General features: G+C 43.5%; 1 protein-coding gene across 2 annotated transcripts in view; it reads right to left on the bottom strand.

Annotated features, from left to right (window-relative positions):
* Positions 1-16,941, bottom strand: part of LOC115476928 (IgGFc-binding protein-like) — a 920,282-nt gene extending 903,341 nt beyond the window's left edge. For both annotated transcript variants that reach the window (XM_030213515.1, XM_030213514.1), the window contains exon 1: positions 16,924-16,941. The gene's annotated coding sequence lies outside the window, so the exon portion shown is untranslated. The remainder of the gene's footprint in view (positions 1-16,923) is intronic.
* Positions 16,942-17,402: the final 461 nt, after the last annotated feature.

Raw genomic sequence — 17,402 nt, 5'->3', positions numbered from 1 at the left:
TGGCTTCCCATAGCAGAATGATTCAGGTTCAAAGCTGCTTGTTTAGTTTTTCAGGGCTTCACCTCTGAACTGCTAAGACCACTTCACTATGTCTAGTCCAGTCTAACAGACTGAAACAACTACTGATGCTAGCATCACCATTCCAAAAGACAGTTAGAAAATTTTCAGCTCTCTATTCCTTGTTCTTGGAGTCAAAATAAGGAACTCTCTTCCTACGACCATCAGAACAGAAAACAGCTACTTCAACTTCAGGAAGAGGCTAAAAACCTTTCTCTTCCCAAAGACTGATCCATAGCAATCCATCATGGCTTGTACCTCCTAGTATCTTCCATTATCTTTTCCTTAATGTTTTTAATCTAATGCATTATACCAATGGTCTCTAATGTTTCTCAGACCTCACACTAACACTATTTACTTTTGTCTCACCTAGAATATAAACCACACTGAACCCTGGAAAGGGGATATTAGCGGTATACAAGAATTGATTTGAATTGAATTGGTACAAGAAACTTGTCCTTGAAAGGGGAATGAAAGATTGCTCAAGATAAGTGGTTTTAATTTGGTTTCTTTGCTTCAGATTTCCTGGGGGCTAAGAAGCAGGGAGTTGCTCATTTGGTTTATTGCAGCATCCAGGGTTTAAAGTTCATCGGGATTCTAAGAGATGCTATCTCTTTGCCTAGGTTCCTTGGGCCATCAGGTTTGTACCTCGGCTAACAATTATGCCCAAAATAGTGGCCATCAAAAGGAGAGCCCCTTGATAATTGGTGGAGATTTTAACACTTGTATGTATCCTGAGGTAATTGTACTGGCACTCAATCAGGGATGGATGGTACTGTCTCTAGGAGACTGCAAGATCTTGTGCAAGTTTTGAGTCTTTTTGATATTTGGAGGGAGAACAATCCTAGGGAAGGAGTTACACTTTTTATTCTCCTCCCCCCCCCCCCCCCCACACACATACACACATGGGACTTACCTCTTGATTCATAATTTATTTTCAGACTGTAAAATCCAAAGTAAACTTGGTAGTATGTATCACTTTCTCTGACCATGCTCCATGTGCTATGGACATCTCAGACATACTGGAGAAGGGGAGCAATAGTGGAGTGGAGTGGAGGAGTGGCCTAGTGGTTAGGGTGGTGGACTTTGGTCCTGGGGAACTGAGTTTGATTCCCACTTCAGGCACAGGCAGCTCCTTGTGACTCTGGGCAAGTCACTTAACCCTCCATTGCCCCATGTAAGCCGCATTGAGCCTGCTATGAGTGGGAAAGCGCGGGGTACAAATGTAACAAAAAAAATAGATGCTGGACATTGAACAATGCATTGTCTAAGGATGAGGCAGTGGTGAAAGGGTACAAGCAGTTGATGGAAGAATATTTCAGGCACAAGTTCCACTGTGGTCCATCTTTGGACCACAGTGGAACTTGGAGTAGGATGCCCTTGAGACAGTCTCTCAGTTTTCTGATAAAGGAATCTTCTCAGCAGAAAAAGACTGTAGTGAAAGGAGAATGACTAAAAAGGGAATTGTAAGACTAAAAGATACTGCGAACCGCTATGCAGATAGTGATGAAGAAAAAAGCAAATTTGTTAAATAGATACTTTTGTTCTGTTTTCACAGAAGAAAATCCTGGAGAAGGACCGCGATGGACTGGAAAAAAGTACAAATGAGAATGGAATGGATAGAGCACCGTTCACGGAAGAGAGTGTGTATGAACAACTTGAAAAGCTAAAGGTGGACAAAACCATGGGACCGGACGGGATCCACCCCATGATATTGAGGGAGCTCAGAGAGGTTCTGGCGGGTCCTCTTAAAGATTTGTTTAATAAATCCTTGTACACGGGCAAGGTTCCGAGGGATTGGAGAACGGCGGATGTGGTCCCTCTTCACAAAAGTGGTGATAGGGAAGTAGCTGGAAACTACAGGCCGGTAAGCCTCACTTCGGTTATTGGAAAAGTAATGGAAGCGATGCTGAAGGAAAGGATAGTGAATTTTCTGGAAGCCAATAAGTTGCAAGATCCGAGACAACATGGTTTTACCAAAGGGAAATCGTGCCAAATGAATCTCATTGAATTCTTTGATTGGGTGACAGGAGAATTGAATCAGGGACAAGCTATAGACGTAATCTACTTAGATTTCAGCAAAACTTTTGACAAGGTTCCCCACAGGAGGCTTTTAAATAAACTGGATGGGCTGAAGATAGGACCCGAAGTGGTGAACTGGATTAGGAACTGGTTGACGGACAGACGCCAGAAGGTGGTGGTGAATGGAATTCGCTCGGAGGAGGGAAAGGTCAGTAGTGGAGTGCCTCAAGGATCGGTGCTGGGGCAGATTCTGTACAATATATTTGTGAGTGACATTGCAGAAGAGTTAGAAGGTAAAGTTTGCCTATTTGCGGATGATACTAAGATCTGTAACAGAGTGAACACCCCGGAAGAAGTGGAAAACATGAAAAAGGATCTGAGGAAGCTAGAAGAATGGTCTAAGATTTGGCAATTAAAATTCAATGCGAAGAAATGCAAAGTGATGCACTTAGGGAATAGAAATCCACGGGCGACGTATGTGTTAGGCGGTGAGAGTCTGATAGGTACGAACGGGGAGAGGGATCTTGGGGTGATAGTATCTGAGGATTTGAAGGCGACAAAACAGTGTGACAAGGCGGTGGCCGTAGCTAGAAGGGTGTTAGGCTGTATAGAGAGAGGTGTGACCAGCAGAAGAAAGGGGGTGTTGATGCCCCTGTATAAGTCGTTGGTGAGGACCCACCTAGAGTATTATGTTCAGTTTTGGAGGCCTTATCTTGCAAAGGATGTAAAAAGTATTGAAGCGGTGCAAAGAAAAGCTACGAGAATGGTATGGGATTTGCGTTACAAGATGTATGAGGAGAGACTTGCGGACCTGAACATGTATACTCTGGAGGAAAGGAGAAACAGAGGTGATATGATACAGACGTTCAAATATTTGAAAGGTATTAATCCGCAAACGAACCTTTTCCAGAGATGCGAAGGCGGTAGAACGAGAGGACATGAAATGAGATTGAAGGGGGGCAGACTCAAGAAAAATGTCAGGATGTATTTTTTCACGGAGAGAGTGGTGGATGCTTGGAATGCCCTCCCGTGGGAGGTGGTGGAGATGAAAACGGTAACGGAATTCAAACATGCGTGGGATAAACATAAAGGAATCCTGTTCAGAAGGAATGGATCCTCAGGAGCTTAGCCGAAATTGGGTGGCAGAGCCGGTGGTGGGAGGCGGGGATAGCGCTGGGCAGACTTATACGGTTTGTGCTAGAGCCGGTGGTGGGAGGCGGGGATGGTGGTTGGGAGGCGGGGATAGCGCTGGGCAGACTTATACGGTCTGTGCCCTGAAAAAGACAGGTACAAATCAAAGTAAGGTATACACAAAAAGTGGCACAAATGAGTTTATCTTGTTGGGCAGACTGGATGGACCGTGCAGGTCTTTTTCTGCCGTCATCTACTATGTTACTATGAATTAGATTCAGGGGCTGAGAGAATGGCTTCAGGGCTTAGAGATCCAGCATAAACAAACTGGGTCTAATAGGGGATATCAGGAACTACAAAGTACTCGCCTCCACTTGGCTGAATTACTAGCAGAAGAGCTTGCATTTCATTGTGCTTGCTTGAAACTGAAGCACTATGAGAATACTAATAAATCAGGCAAGCTTTTAGTTTACCATTTGCGTAAGCTGCAAATGGGTAGGATGATGACTAAGGTAAAAGATAGCAGAAGTAGCATCCTTACACACTTATCCTCCATTAGGGAGTGGTTTCTGACATACTACAAGGCCTTTTATACCTGTGACTCTCAAGTAAAGGAAGATGATATGGATGCCTATCTGGCGTCAGTTGTCTTGCCATCCCTCACTTCTGCACAGAGGGCAGCTCTAGATGTGCCTATAATCCTGCTGAAGTGTTGAGGGACAGAAGCTCCTACCACCTGGTAAGGATGTTGATGTGAAAATTATGGCAAAAATATGTGCGTTCTGCCTGGCTTGTGTATTACTGGGCTTGATTCATCCTGATTAGGTGGGATTGGTGCCCCAGTGGCAAGCTTCTGATAATATTCAGCAGTTGATTAACTTGATTTAAGTAACCCAGACCGGACATACACCATCTTATCTGTTGGGAGTGGACACCGAAAAGGCATTTGACAGAGAGGGGCATAATCGAACGAAAACGTCTATCTCCATGGGCGTTTATCTCCGAGAACGGGTCCGTGAAGGGGCGGACCGAACCGCATTTTCGAAAAAAATAGACGTCCATGTTTTATTCGACAATTTGTGAGCTGGGCATTTTTGTTTTTCAGCGATAATGGAAAATGAAAGCGCCCAGCTCAAAAATGAATAAATCCAAGGCATTTGTTCGTGGGAGGGGCCAGGATTCGTAGTGCACTGGTCCCCCTCACATGCCAGGACACCAACCGGCCACCCTAGGGGGCACTTTTACAAAAACAAAAAAAAAAGGTAAAAGAGCTCCCAGGTGCATAGCACCCTTCCCTTGTGTGTTGAGCCCCCCCAAATCCCCCTCAAAACCCACTGCCCACAAGTCTACACCATTACTATAGCCCTAAGGGGTGAAGGGGGGCACCTACATGTGGGTACAGTGGGTTTGGAGGGGTTGGACGACTAAGCATTAAGCAGCACAATTGTAACAGGTAGGGGGGGATGGGCCTGGGTCCACCTGCCTGAAGCAGGGGCGTAGCCACGGGTGGGCCTGGACGGGCCCAGGCCCACCCATTTTCCCTCCAGGCCCACCCATCCACAACCTTCACTCGCTGTCTCTGCCTTTTTGTCCCGCGGAGTCCCTGCAAGTGGAAATTTGGAATCCTTCTCCTTTTTGGCCGTCGCGCTGCGCTGCCATTCACACAGGCAGCTTCGCTCCTCCCTGCCGCGTCCATCTGGCCCTCTCTGATGCACTTCCTGTTTAGGGCCAGATGAACGCGGTGGGGGAGAGCGAAGCTGCCTGTGTGAATGGCAGCGCAGCGCAACGGCTGAAAAGGAGAAGGATTCCATTTGCAGGGACCGATGCAGCGGAACCTGGGGAGAAGACAGGGCAGGAAGGAAACGCTGAACGCTGCCTCCACGGGACAAAAGGGCAGCGACAGCGCGGGAAGGATGTGGATTCGCGGGCCTGGAGGGAAAGTGGCTGAGCTGCTGGGACATGGGAGGGAGAGGAGGAAGGGACTTGAGGGAAGGGAGAGAGAGCTGCTGGGACATGGGAGGGAGAGGAGGAAGGGATTTGAGGGAAGGGAGAGAGAGCTGCTGGGACACGGGAGGGAGCGGAAGAAGAGACTGGAGGGAAGGGAGAGAGCTGCTAGGACATGGGAGGGAGAGGAAGAAGGGACTGACATGGGAGAGAGAGAGCTGCTGGGACATGGGAGGGAGAGGAAGAAGGGACTGGCATGGGAGGGAGAGGAGGAAGGGGCTGGAGAGCTGCTGGACAAGGGAGGAAGAGGAAGAAGGGACTAGAGGGAAGGGAGAGAGCTGCTGGACATGGGATGGAGAGGAGGAGGGGATTGGATGGAAGGGAGAGAGCTGCTGGACAAGGGAGAAAGAAGAAGAAGGGACTGGAGGGGAGAGAGCTGCTGGACATGGGAGGATAGGGAGAGAAAGAGGGGAGATGGATGAAAGGATGCAGAGAGAAAGGGGAGAGACTGGAAGGATGTGGAGAGAGAGAGGGGAGACTGAACAGAAAAGGGTAGAGAGATAGAGAGACACTGGATAGAAGGAGAGGGGAGATAGAGACACTAGATGGAAGGATCAGGAGAAAGGGAAGATGGGTGGAAGGATGAGAAGAGAAAAAGGGAAGATACTGGATGGAAGGGTAGGGAGAAAAAGGAGACGCTGGATGCAAAAGAAAGAGGGGAGACACTGGAAGGATGGGGAGAGAAAGAGGGGAGCTGCTGGATAGAAGGAGGGAGAGGATAGAGTAGGGAAAGACTGGAGAATAAGAGGAAGGGGCATGTGGAGAACAAGGGTGAGGAAAAGATGAAAAGCCATAGGTGATGAACGGACAGGAAACCCTGGCAAGAGAAAGACGAAGGAAAGCAGAATCTAGAGACAGGGAGCAACACAATGAGAAAAAGTATATGGCCATACAACAAAGGTAAAGAAAATAATTTTATTTTTAATTTAGGATAAAGTAATATGGTACCTGTGTTAATAAAGTTTCAGAGACCAATACTTCCTTCCTTAGGTCAGGAGAGGATACCGTAACAGCATTATACTGACCTGAGGCAGGAGGTTTTGGCCTCTGAAAGCTCACTGAAAAGGGTGTTAGGCTATGAAATAAATTATTTTCTGAAACCTGATGCACTGAAAAGCAGCATTTTACCACTGTGTGACAAATGCATCTGATAACTGTGACTAAATTTTGCTGGGGAAGGGGGGTAGAGAGAAAATTTTGTGCCCACCCACTTTAGGTTCAGGCCCATCCAAAATTGCCAGTCTGGCTACGCCACTGGCCTGAAGTCCACTGCACCCCTTAACAACTGCTCCAGGGACCTGCATACTGCTGCCAGGGAGGTGGGTATGACATTTGAGGGTGAAAATAAAAAGTTGTGAAACATCATTTTTTGTGGTGGGAGGGGGTTAGTGACCACTGGGGGAGTCAGGGGAGGTCATCCCCAATTCCCTCTGGTGGTAATCTGGTCATTTAGGGCACTTTTTGGGGCCTTATTCGTGAAAAAACAGGGTCCAGGAAAAGTGGCCTAAATTCTAGCTACAAACGCATACTTTTTTTCCATTAAGGCGAAAGGCGCCCATCTCTGTTCGGGTGCTAACCATGCCCCAGTCCCGCCTTCACCACGCCTCCGACACGCCCCCGTCAACTTTGTACGCTTCCGCGATGGAGGGCAGTTGAAAACGTCCAAGTTCGGCTTTCGATTATACTGCGTTATTCGTTTTTGTGAGATAAACGTCCATCTCCCGATTTACGTCGGAATTTGGGCATTTTTCTCGTTCGATTATAAGCAGGAGAGTATATTAGGCCTTTATGGATCATGTTCTTGAAAATGTGAGCTTGGGCAATAGTTTTAAGCATCGGGTTGCAGCCTTGTATTCTGGACCTCAGGCCTTGTGCAAGTCAGTGGTGGCAACTCTCCTAAATTTTCTTTTGACCATGGTATGTGGCAGGAAGCTATTTGCTTTTGTGATGAAGCCCTTTGCAGCGTGCTTCAGGTTAACCCAAATATTAAAGGTATTGGTCTAAGGGGGTAAGAATTATAAAGTGTTTTTATTTGCCGACAATGTTCTTCTGACTCTTTCCCAGCCTCTTACTACCCTGCTTAAAGTGCTTAAAGAAATTGATGGGTCCTTTTACTAAGCTGCGGTAAAAAGTGGCCTGCGGTAGTGTAGGCGTGTGTACCGGGTGTGCGCTGGGCAAGATTTTACCATGCCTGCCAAAAAGGAATTTTTTTTTAATGGAACAGGAAAAGGGCATGCAGTAAAACTGAAGCCAGCACATGCCTAAAACTGGCCTGAGCCCTTAACATCACCCACTGATCTAGCGGTAAGGGCTCACACGCTACATGCATGGTGACAGGTCAGCATGCGCCTACTGCCAATTACTACCGGAAACGCCGCGTGTGGGAGAAAATAAATAAATAAGTCATCCAGGTGGTATGGGTGCACGGCAAATCTGAAATTACCACCAGGGGGCGCAGTAACCTGGCGGTAGTCTTATTTTGACAGCCTAACGCACCTTTGCAAAAGGGCCCCTGAATGTTATTCTAGAGCATCTGGGTTTAAAGTTAATTCTTGGACAATGCTTTGGGGTCCTCTTTGTGTCCTTCCTTTCCTCTTCGGTGGGTGGGCAGAGATATTAGGTACTTGGGAGCTATGCAAACTGTAACATATAATGATCTGTTTGATTTGAAGTACCTGTGACTTCAGTAGACAATTTGAGCTGATTGTGAGTGCTGACATCTGTTACTCTTGTTTTGGTTTGGCAGAACAGCAACTGTCAAGATAAATGTCCTACCTCAATTACTATATCTGTTCCAATCCCTTCCAGTGGGGGTCCCCCAAAATTGTTTGATACGGCTGCAAGAGAACTTCGATATCTGGGTCCTGCATAGTGCACAGAGATTAGAGGAATTGGAGGGGTGCTCCCTAATTTGAGTTGGTATTATAAAGTGGCCCAGGCAAAAACTGTTGTAGAATGGTACCAAAATTCTGACTCAAAATTATAGCTTCAAATTGAATGGAATATGGTTGGCTCTATTAAGCTGTCTTCTCTCATATGTTTACTTCCATGATTCCATGTATTTACAATCCATTAGTCCTGTCATCACGTGTATTCCAAATATTAGGGCACGCTGAATAAAGACCACAATTTCCAGCTGTTGAGGCATACTCCTATAGTAGATAACCCCTCTTTCCCCCCTGACATAGGCCTTAGTGTTTTCAGGAAGTGGGATAAATTGCAGATCTCTTGATGGGGGCAGCTCTTCAATGATGGCAGGTTACTCACCTGGAAGGAGTTGACAAGTATGTACAATATCCAACCCGAGCATCATTTTGTTCATCTTTTGTTTGCAAAACTATTAAAGCTAAGCTGGAGCATGAGGATACTTGTCGGAAGAACTTTTGTGAGTTTTATTGGGGAATCAAGGGTTTAATTTTGGTTATATATAAGACTCTTCAGGGATTGGGACCCACTCATCTCTTTCATACAGGGAAATAGGAGGAGGAATTGGGGGTATGGTATCCGAAGGGAGAATGGAATAAAATGGAGGCTGCCTTAGCAAAGATGTCTGTTGCAGTTAACATCCAAGAGAATAATAGTAAAGTAACATACCGGCAGTATATTACCCCCACATGACTTCAAACTATCTTGGATCATCTGCTAGAGGCATTGTGGGGGCTTGGTTACTATGGGCCATATTTGGTGGTCCTGTCTGAAGATTAATTCATTTTGGAAGGATATACAATACATAAACTTCAACTGTAGGGTGGATGGCTGACACCTTGGGATCCAGGCCTGGTTTTGATTACCTGATTGGCTGAAGGGTTGACCCTGGTCCAAACTACTCTTTTTAGGCACTGCTTCAATACAGCAAATCTTGTGCTGGTTAGTGCCTGGGAGAGTAAGGTTGTTCTCTCACACCATAATTTGCTTTATAGGTTGTAGTATGTTATGATATAGAAAAGATGTTGGCAAAGTAACCTAAGAATCTTCAGAAATGGACCAAAGTTTGGGGACCTTTGGTTAGGGTGGTGGACTTTGGTCCTGGGGAATTGAGGAACTGAGTTCGATTCCCACTTCAGGCACAGGCAGCTCCTTGTGACTCTGGGCAAGTCACTTAACCCTCCATTGCCCCATGTAAGCCGCATTGAGCCTGCCATGAGTGGGAAAGCGCGGGGTACAAATGTAAAAAAAAAAAAATTGCATTACCCAATTTTGGGTTTTGAGTATTCTTCAAGGGTACAGTAATAATTTTTGTTCTTTGGTTTATTTTGGTTGCCTGTACCTTGTTTTATTATTATACTAGGAAAAAAATGCCCGTTTCTGAGCGCAATGAAACGGGCGCTAGCAAGGAGCCCCCTCCCTCCGTCCCTCCGAGCTACTTGCCTTGTTCGCTGTGGCGTTTCCGTTTCGGCCGTCGTCGAGTGTCATAGCTCCGCCCTCGACGTCATGACATTTAGACGCGAGGGCGGTGCAGACACTCCAGTGCACACCGGATATCTCGGGCGCCTCAACTTCCGTGGAGGCTTCAGAACGTTGGGGTTGCCTTTTATATAGAGAGATGAGGGTGATGGGAATGGGTGGGAAGGAGGGGTTGGGTGAAAATTGAAAGCACTGTAGTACCATAGAGGAAGTTTGTTTTCAAGCTTAGCTGCCTGCATTGTTTGGTTAACTTTAGTATTCTTTGGTATCCATAACTGTTTGCTGTAACCAAAGGTGTGGGTTGCACCTGTTTGTTTGCATTTTCTTTTATATATCTTATCTTGGTTCAATAAAGACTTATTTGAGAATTAGAATTTTAAAAAAACTTAGATATGACAGAGAATGTACAGAACATTTGAATGTTTGTTGTGAAAAATAAAAATAACAAGAAAAAAAAGAATTTAAAAAACCATGGCCTCAATGTATGTTCATATGTGCAAAGAATGCTGATGGCTTAATCTGGCCCGCCCCCCTCCTCCAGCATGTAGGAGTAGTTGTGGGGGACTAGTTTGGGGGTAGAGCAATTTTGAAGGGTTTGTGGGGTGGTTGCTGTGGGGAGTTGTGTCAGTTGTAACTCCAATAGTTGAAATGAAAAGACAATAAAGACAGTAAAGGACAGACTTCTACAGTCTGTGTCCCGAAATTGGCAAAAAAAAAAAAAAAACAGGCTCAAGATTTCTATAAAATTACAAAAAATCAGGAAGAACAAAACCAACAAACCAAGTCAAAACATAAACTCACTATAACAAACTTGGGTTCAAAATAATTCTATCTTTTCTGTCTATGCACTTTAAAGTGTTGCAAAATATTTTAAAGTGTTTAAAATGGGCTCAGACCATACCGTTTACACCCATTATATCCCCAAGAGGAATATGTGGCAGTGTCACAATGGAACCATCATTGCACATACGATGTTCCGCCTCCTAATTGTGTATGTACATACAGCTGAGTCTAAATGGATCTTTACCACCAGTATATACATGTATCTATAACATGATATGTATAAATAGAAATGCTAAATAGTAGTAGTAGTAGTAGTAAATCATAAACTACTCAAATTAGATATTATTAAGCTTAAACTCAAGCCTCTACCCATATAATATGGTGCATTTTCTATTACCATCCAATACATAAATAATAGAACATACAGTACAGTATTTATTTGAACCTAAAGGAGGTATATGCTAATTCATGACACCCTGATCTCAGTTCCCCCACAATACAATATACACTTATATTTTCCCACACAGTTATTTCACTTTCCTTGGGGTATATTGCGTTCGTGCTTGTGCTTCATTAAAATCACATATCATTCATCCATTCCATTCTTGCCATCACAATAACTGCTCCCTTTTAAAATCTATCCAAAGCACACCCATTCAAATGTGTGCATTCTAGATACATAAATGGTGCCTATTCTATACGATAAATATTTTTTTTAATTATTTTTAATTTCATGTAATTCCTCATGTTATTGTGAGTTTCTTGTATGTGAACCGCCATGATCCTCAAACTGGGAAATAGTAAGGTGTACAAATCTCAGATTAGATTAAATTATATGTGTGGATGCCAGTTTTCAAGTATAAATGGTGTTTTTTAAACACATATAAAGCTTCTAAATTCACTTCCTAAATGCTTACTAGGTATATTCATATATTTCTTTCAAGTGTCCATTAGTCAGTAGATCTTAGTTGTTCTAAGAATTGATTTGATTTAATGAATTACTTAATGTACTGCTTAGCACACATTGAGTTTTAAAGTGGTTTAAAATAAAACTGAGATCAATACAGAAAGTGTTCAAACCAAACAAAACCAATGTACAGTTATTGCATCAAAATCAGATTAAATAATCAACAGCCATCCCAGTCTAAAATTGACTCTAATAAATCTATAATCCAGGTCTCATTGTGGCTGTGGAGTAGCAGAGCTGCTTACCCGTGCTAGAGCTTATCTCATCGCTAGACAATGGAAAATTCAAAAGAAAATAAACAGTGCCTGAGTTCTTAAAAACCTAGGGGTAGATAGTCAAAGAAATTTAAATGAACCAGAGAGGCTTTTGGCCAGTTAAATTGCTTACACAGGGCTACTACTAATTTCTATAGTGCTACTAGACATATACAGCATTGTACACTTTATATGCAGGTACTTTCTCTGTTCCTAGAGGGTTTATAATCTAAGTTTTTGTACCTGGGGCAATGGAGGATTAAGTGACTTGCCCAAGGTCACAAGGAGCTGTAGTAAGAACTGAATCCAGGTTGCTAGGGTCAAAACCTACTGCACTACCCATTAGGCCCACCCGTTGATATTCAGTATCACTTAACTGATTAGCACCTTTGAATATCAGCACTAACTGCTAAACTGAAAACCAGCTATTTTGTGGGCAATCTGGGTTGTGGATTAGGCATTTATGCAGGTAAGTGCTGATATTCAGCTTTTACCGCCTAAGCTAATCGGACAAATCGGACAGCAAAAAAACACAATTTTTACCCGGTTTTGCTTATTTGGTTAAGTACTGCACAAACCCAGATATTCAATGCTGGTGCCTGAACATGGTCTGGTACTGTATATGTGGGCATAACACTGGTGAAAACTAAAGAAAAAAAAAAAAAACTCTCACTACCACCAGCTGAATATTTACCTCCTAATGCAAGTCTAAGAGTAACCAGTAGCAATCCTGGAACTGAACACAGTCCCAGTGTGCATTTCACCATTGCTTTGCTCATGGCCAGTCCCTCTCAAAGCCTTTTCTTCCGGACTTTTCTTGTTGAGGTGATGTGTCCTTATAACACAGTGATTATGGGTGGCACCTTCTGTTTGGAAGTCACCAATGACACAAATATTGTCATCTGAATCCAGTGAGTACAGAACTGCTGAATGGTGTAGGTTATAAATATTTTAAATAAACTGCCACATCTGAAGCCAAAAGTGTGGTGAAACTCTTGTGGAGGTCCATTGTGAGGCATTCCCAATATGTCTTTCACAGTCTTCAGTAAAGGCAGGATTTCTCCAGCATTCATTATCCAGTTGCTTGAGTCACTCAAACTTTCATTTTGTGCCTCACACTACCTCTGAGACAACTTACTTCTGGACAGCAGGTATTAATTATATGTTACTGATTTCTACACACTCTTATATTTGTGGGTGAGTTTTCAGTACCTTTAGGATTCATTCATTTTTATTTTTTCCTTTCGGCTTTCAGCTAGGCAGAGGCCAAACCTTATTCGGGCCATGGTACCTTTAGGCTAAATTATGTATACCTAAAATTTTAGCCTCATTTTTACAACCCTCTTCTCACATTTATTTAGCTCAGCCATCACAACAACAGAGTAGAGGAGTGGTCTAGTGGTTAGGTCTGTAGACTGAGAACCAGGAAGGAGGGCGATCAAATTGTGCTTCTTTTTATAATTTTCATCAGCTGCTGTTCCCTCCATTGCCTCATGCACCAACTTAGATTATAGGTCACCCGGTGCATGAAATGCCTACTGTGCCTGAACTGTAACTTGCCTTGATCATAGGTTTGGAAAGACAAGTTATTAAATTAAAATGCTAGGCCAAAAGTGACCAAGTATGGAACCTATGCTGGATGGCACGACACATTTCTACCCCTTCTATCCCAATAAATCACATGGTGCAAGAAATAAAGACCACCATGAAGCATTTCTATCCCTTCTATCTCACTATGGAGCTCATTTTTGAAAGAAAAAATGTTCTAAAAAGCAGCATACAGCCCATAGGCGGACGGTAGCCCTACTGTTTGGGGAGGCTAAAGGGGACAGGGTCAGGGGCAGTGCCAGGGGTGGGGCTTACATCCATAATTATCTGACAACATAGAAAAAAATAAGTAAAAGTAAAATAGTAATACCTTTTATTAAATTTAGAAGATATTAGATATGTATCATATGTCAAAGAATAAAGTGGTTGCTCAAACTGAGAGCTTGATGGCTGAACAGTATAGCTGGAAGGAAAGTGCATTTCTACAGACTAGGCAGCCAGAATGTTTGGATGACACAAAAGCACCAGTGCTAAGGTCCAATTTTCAGAGTGCAGAGATACCAAGGGTGTCCCATCCCAAATGTGAAAAGTACCACCCCAATTAGTGAGATTCAAGGTTAGCAAGTGAAAGTTGAGCTACTACTGAGAATGCTATGAGCTAAATCAAGTCCAAATTCTAATATTAGGCATATTGAAAAGTAATACAAAACCTTAAAGTCACTCAGAACCCATAAAGCAAATTGACTGTAATATAAGATAGTCATACTGAGTCAGACCAACAGATTTAAATTTCAGAAACTGACACATTCCACTCACTAAATTAAAAAAAATGAATATTTGAAACAAAAATGTATAATAAGGTGATACCTTTTTATCAAACTAATTTAATACATTTTTGACTAGCTTTTTGGAGTTTACTAACCTGATGAAGGAGGTTTAGACCTCTGAAAGCAAGTCAAAAAATGGATTTAGTCCAATAAAACGTTGTCATCTTATTTTACATTTTTTGTTTTATTTTTATTTATTAACCTGTAAAGTGGACTAACATGGCTACTTCATTCTACATTAAAAATAATTTTACCTTTGCTATCTGGCATCTAATTTTTCTAATTGTGCAAGTAGCAGTCTCTGATTACTGCCTGTCTTCTTTTAACTCTTTCCATATCTCCTATCCATTTATCATTTTCCTCTCTTCGCATGTCTTCTTCACATCTTCTACTACATCCATCTCTGACAGTGATAATTTCTTTTCTACTTTCTTCCATTTTTCTGCCTCTTTGACCACTCAGCCTTATCCATGCTTCATTTTCCCTGTTTTCCATCTTTTTCCCTCACCCAGGGTGTTTGTGTGTCTCAACTCCCCCTCAGCCATATCGGATCTGTTTTTCCTCTCTCTCTCTCTCTCTCTCTCTCTCTCCCACCCCACCATCCAGGATCTTGTGTGTGTGTGTGTGTCTCTCTCCCTGCCTACCATAATCTCTTTTCTGTTTCTCTCCCTCCATCTAACTTTCTTCCCCCTCCCTGCCATGCAGCATCTCTTCTCTCTCTTCCCCTGCCCCAGGCATCCAGGATCTCCTCTCTCCCAGCTCACTCTACCTCACATACCATATGGATCTCTTCTATCTCTCCCCATACAACAATGCACCTCTGTCTCTCCCCCTACTATCTCTTCACTATACACCTCAACCTTCTTCCACCATGCAGCACTGCCTGTTTTTCTTTCCACTATCCAGCTTTGCTCCTGTCTCTTCCCCCCCCCCCCCCCCAATATCCAGCTTTGCTCCTCTGTTTCTTTCTCTCCCCCTAATATCCAGCTTTGCCCATCTGCCTCTTCTCCCCCAAAACATCTAGCTTTGCTTCTCTTTCTGCCCTCCCAAAATGTCCATCATTGTGTCTCTACCTCTTCCCTCCCCCATCACCCTCTCTCTTTCCTCCCATTTCCTGCCTCCAGCATTTTCTCTCTCTTTTTAATTCCCCCTAGCCACAAAAAGAAAAAGAAACTGGAACTTCCCTTCCATGCCTTGCTGCCAAACCTGCTGCCTCTCCGATTCAGTGGCCATCGGTAAACAAACACTGTGCACGGGGCCATAGATCGCTGCACGGCGAAGCTAACAGCTCTTCTGGTCCCACCCTCCATGATGCGACATCCTGTTCAGGCAGGAACCGGCAGAGCTGTCAGTGACGTGCAGAGCTCTATGGCCCCGCACATAGTCTGTTTATTGACGGCCACTGAATCGGGGAGCAGAGAGTCAGACCGAAAGGCAGAGCGGGGAGGGGAAGCTCCAGTTTATATTGTATGCTGCTGCCACAGATTCGGAAGCAGTGCTCCAAAAGAGAAGAGGAAGGTTGCATTTGCGCTGGGGAGGCTTAGCCTCCCCAAGCCTCTTATACGGGGCGCCTATGATACAGCCCCATTTGGACAATTTTCTCACAAAAACGTCCAAATCAGTATTTTCAAAAGCTATTTTTTAAGACATTTTTCTATGCTATTCATCTGCAGTGCATCCAAATCTCAAAGGGGTGTGTTAGGGACGGAATATGGACATTTGTAAGACTTAGACGTTTTTCAGCCATAGTGCAAGAAAGCAAAACGAAAACTAAAACATTTTGAGCTAGACCTGTTTTTATAATAAATAAGGCACAAAAAGGTGCCCTAGGGAATCAGGGATGACTCTCACCCTCCCCCCCCCCCCCCCCCCCCCCCCCGAATGGTCACTGACCTACTCCCATCACCCAAAACCGTGAATAAAAATATGACTTACCAGCCTCAGATGTTAGCGCCAGGTCTATTAGAGCAGCATGCAGGTCTCTGGAGTAGTGTAGTGGTCGGTGCAGTGCACTATGGAGTAGAGGAACCAGGTCCCTATCTCCCTCTACCTGTCACACTTGTGGTAGAAACTGTGACCCCTCCCAAAGTACCAAAATCCTACTGTACCCAAATACAGGTGTTTACAGTGGGGGACAGTAGATTTTGGGTTGGTTTTGAAGAGCTAAGGGGACAAGATAAGGGCATAAAAGGTGAGATATGTACCTGGGAGCATTTTTATGAAGTGCACAGAAGTGCCCTTTAGTGTGCTCCATTGCTCTCCTGGGATGTCTGGGGGACCAGTCTGCTAAAAATGCTGGCTCCTTCTACATTCCAATGGCTTGAATTTCTATGTTTTGCACTTATTTGTTTTTTGTTTGTTTGTTTTAACAAAACGACCAAAGCACAAAACCTTTTGGAAACAGTATTTTTTGAAACAAAAAAGTAGATTTCTTTCTTTTTCGAAAATGCCCTTCTATATCACATGGTGCAGGGAGTAAAGGCCATCCTGAGGCATTTTTATCCCTTTTATCTCACTATATCACATGGAGCAGAGAATAAAGACCACACTTAGACATTTCCGTCATATCTTTCTCACTGTATCACACAGAGCAATAAAGTTCACCCTGAGACATTTCTATCTCTTCTATTTCACTATATTGCAGGTTGCAGGGAATCAAGACTAGCATATATGAATTTCTAGCATTTCTCTCTTCCTTTATGACACACCTCAGGGAACAAAGACAATACTCAGGTTTTCCTCTCCCTTCTATCTCACATGGTACAGGGAAGAAATACACAACCTGGAGGCTTTTTATATACTTTCTGTTGCCCACAATTTGCTATCCCTGTGCTCTTGACCATGAAGATAATTCAGAGTGTTGCTCAGTACAGAAGAACCTCTGGGTATTTGCTGCATGTTTGCTCAGTGTAAGAAGTCAGCTTACCTGCACTTGATGAGTGAGCCATTGGGTGCTAACTGCTAAGGGCTATATCCTAGATGTTTTATAAGGTCTCAGTGCCTCCTGTGCACACCCTGTGCTAACATATCATTTAATTTGCATATCTGAAAAACAATGAGCAAGAAAGAAAGGGTTTTGTATGAACAAATTACCCTTTCTGCTCCTCTCAAAAATTGCATGAATAAGTGCCTTTATTTTAACTATTTTGCAAGAACAATAAAATAAAGAATTCTAAGATATCTGCAGAAGCTTGGAAATATGTCAGTTGAGTAATTCTGTAAACATTCATTAGAACTGTAGTGTTTTTTGAGCTAGATGGATCTGACCTCATTCCTCACCTGCTGGAACAATCAAGTTTTCTACCAGAACTCCCACCTTAAGAAGACATTAACCCCCCTCTTTCTATATAGTGCACCAAAATGAGGTTAAACGGTAGTTATTGCACTTAAACACTATTCCATAAA

Source organism: Microcaecilia unicolor, chromosome 8, assembly GCF_901765095.1.
Source record: "Microcaecilia unicolor chromosome 8, aMicUni1.1, whole genome shotgun sequence".
Taxonomy (NCBI): domain Eukaryota; kingdom Metazoa; phylum Chordata; class Amphibia; order Gymnophiona; family Siphonopidae; genus Microcaecilia; species Microcaecilia unicolor.
Note: the sequence above shows the minus strand (reverse complement) of the source record. Positions and strands in the feature narration are given on the sequence as shown.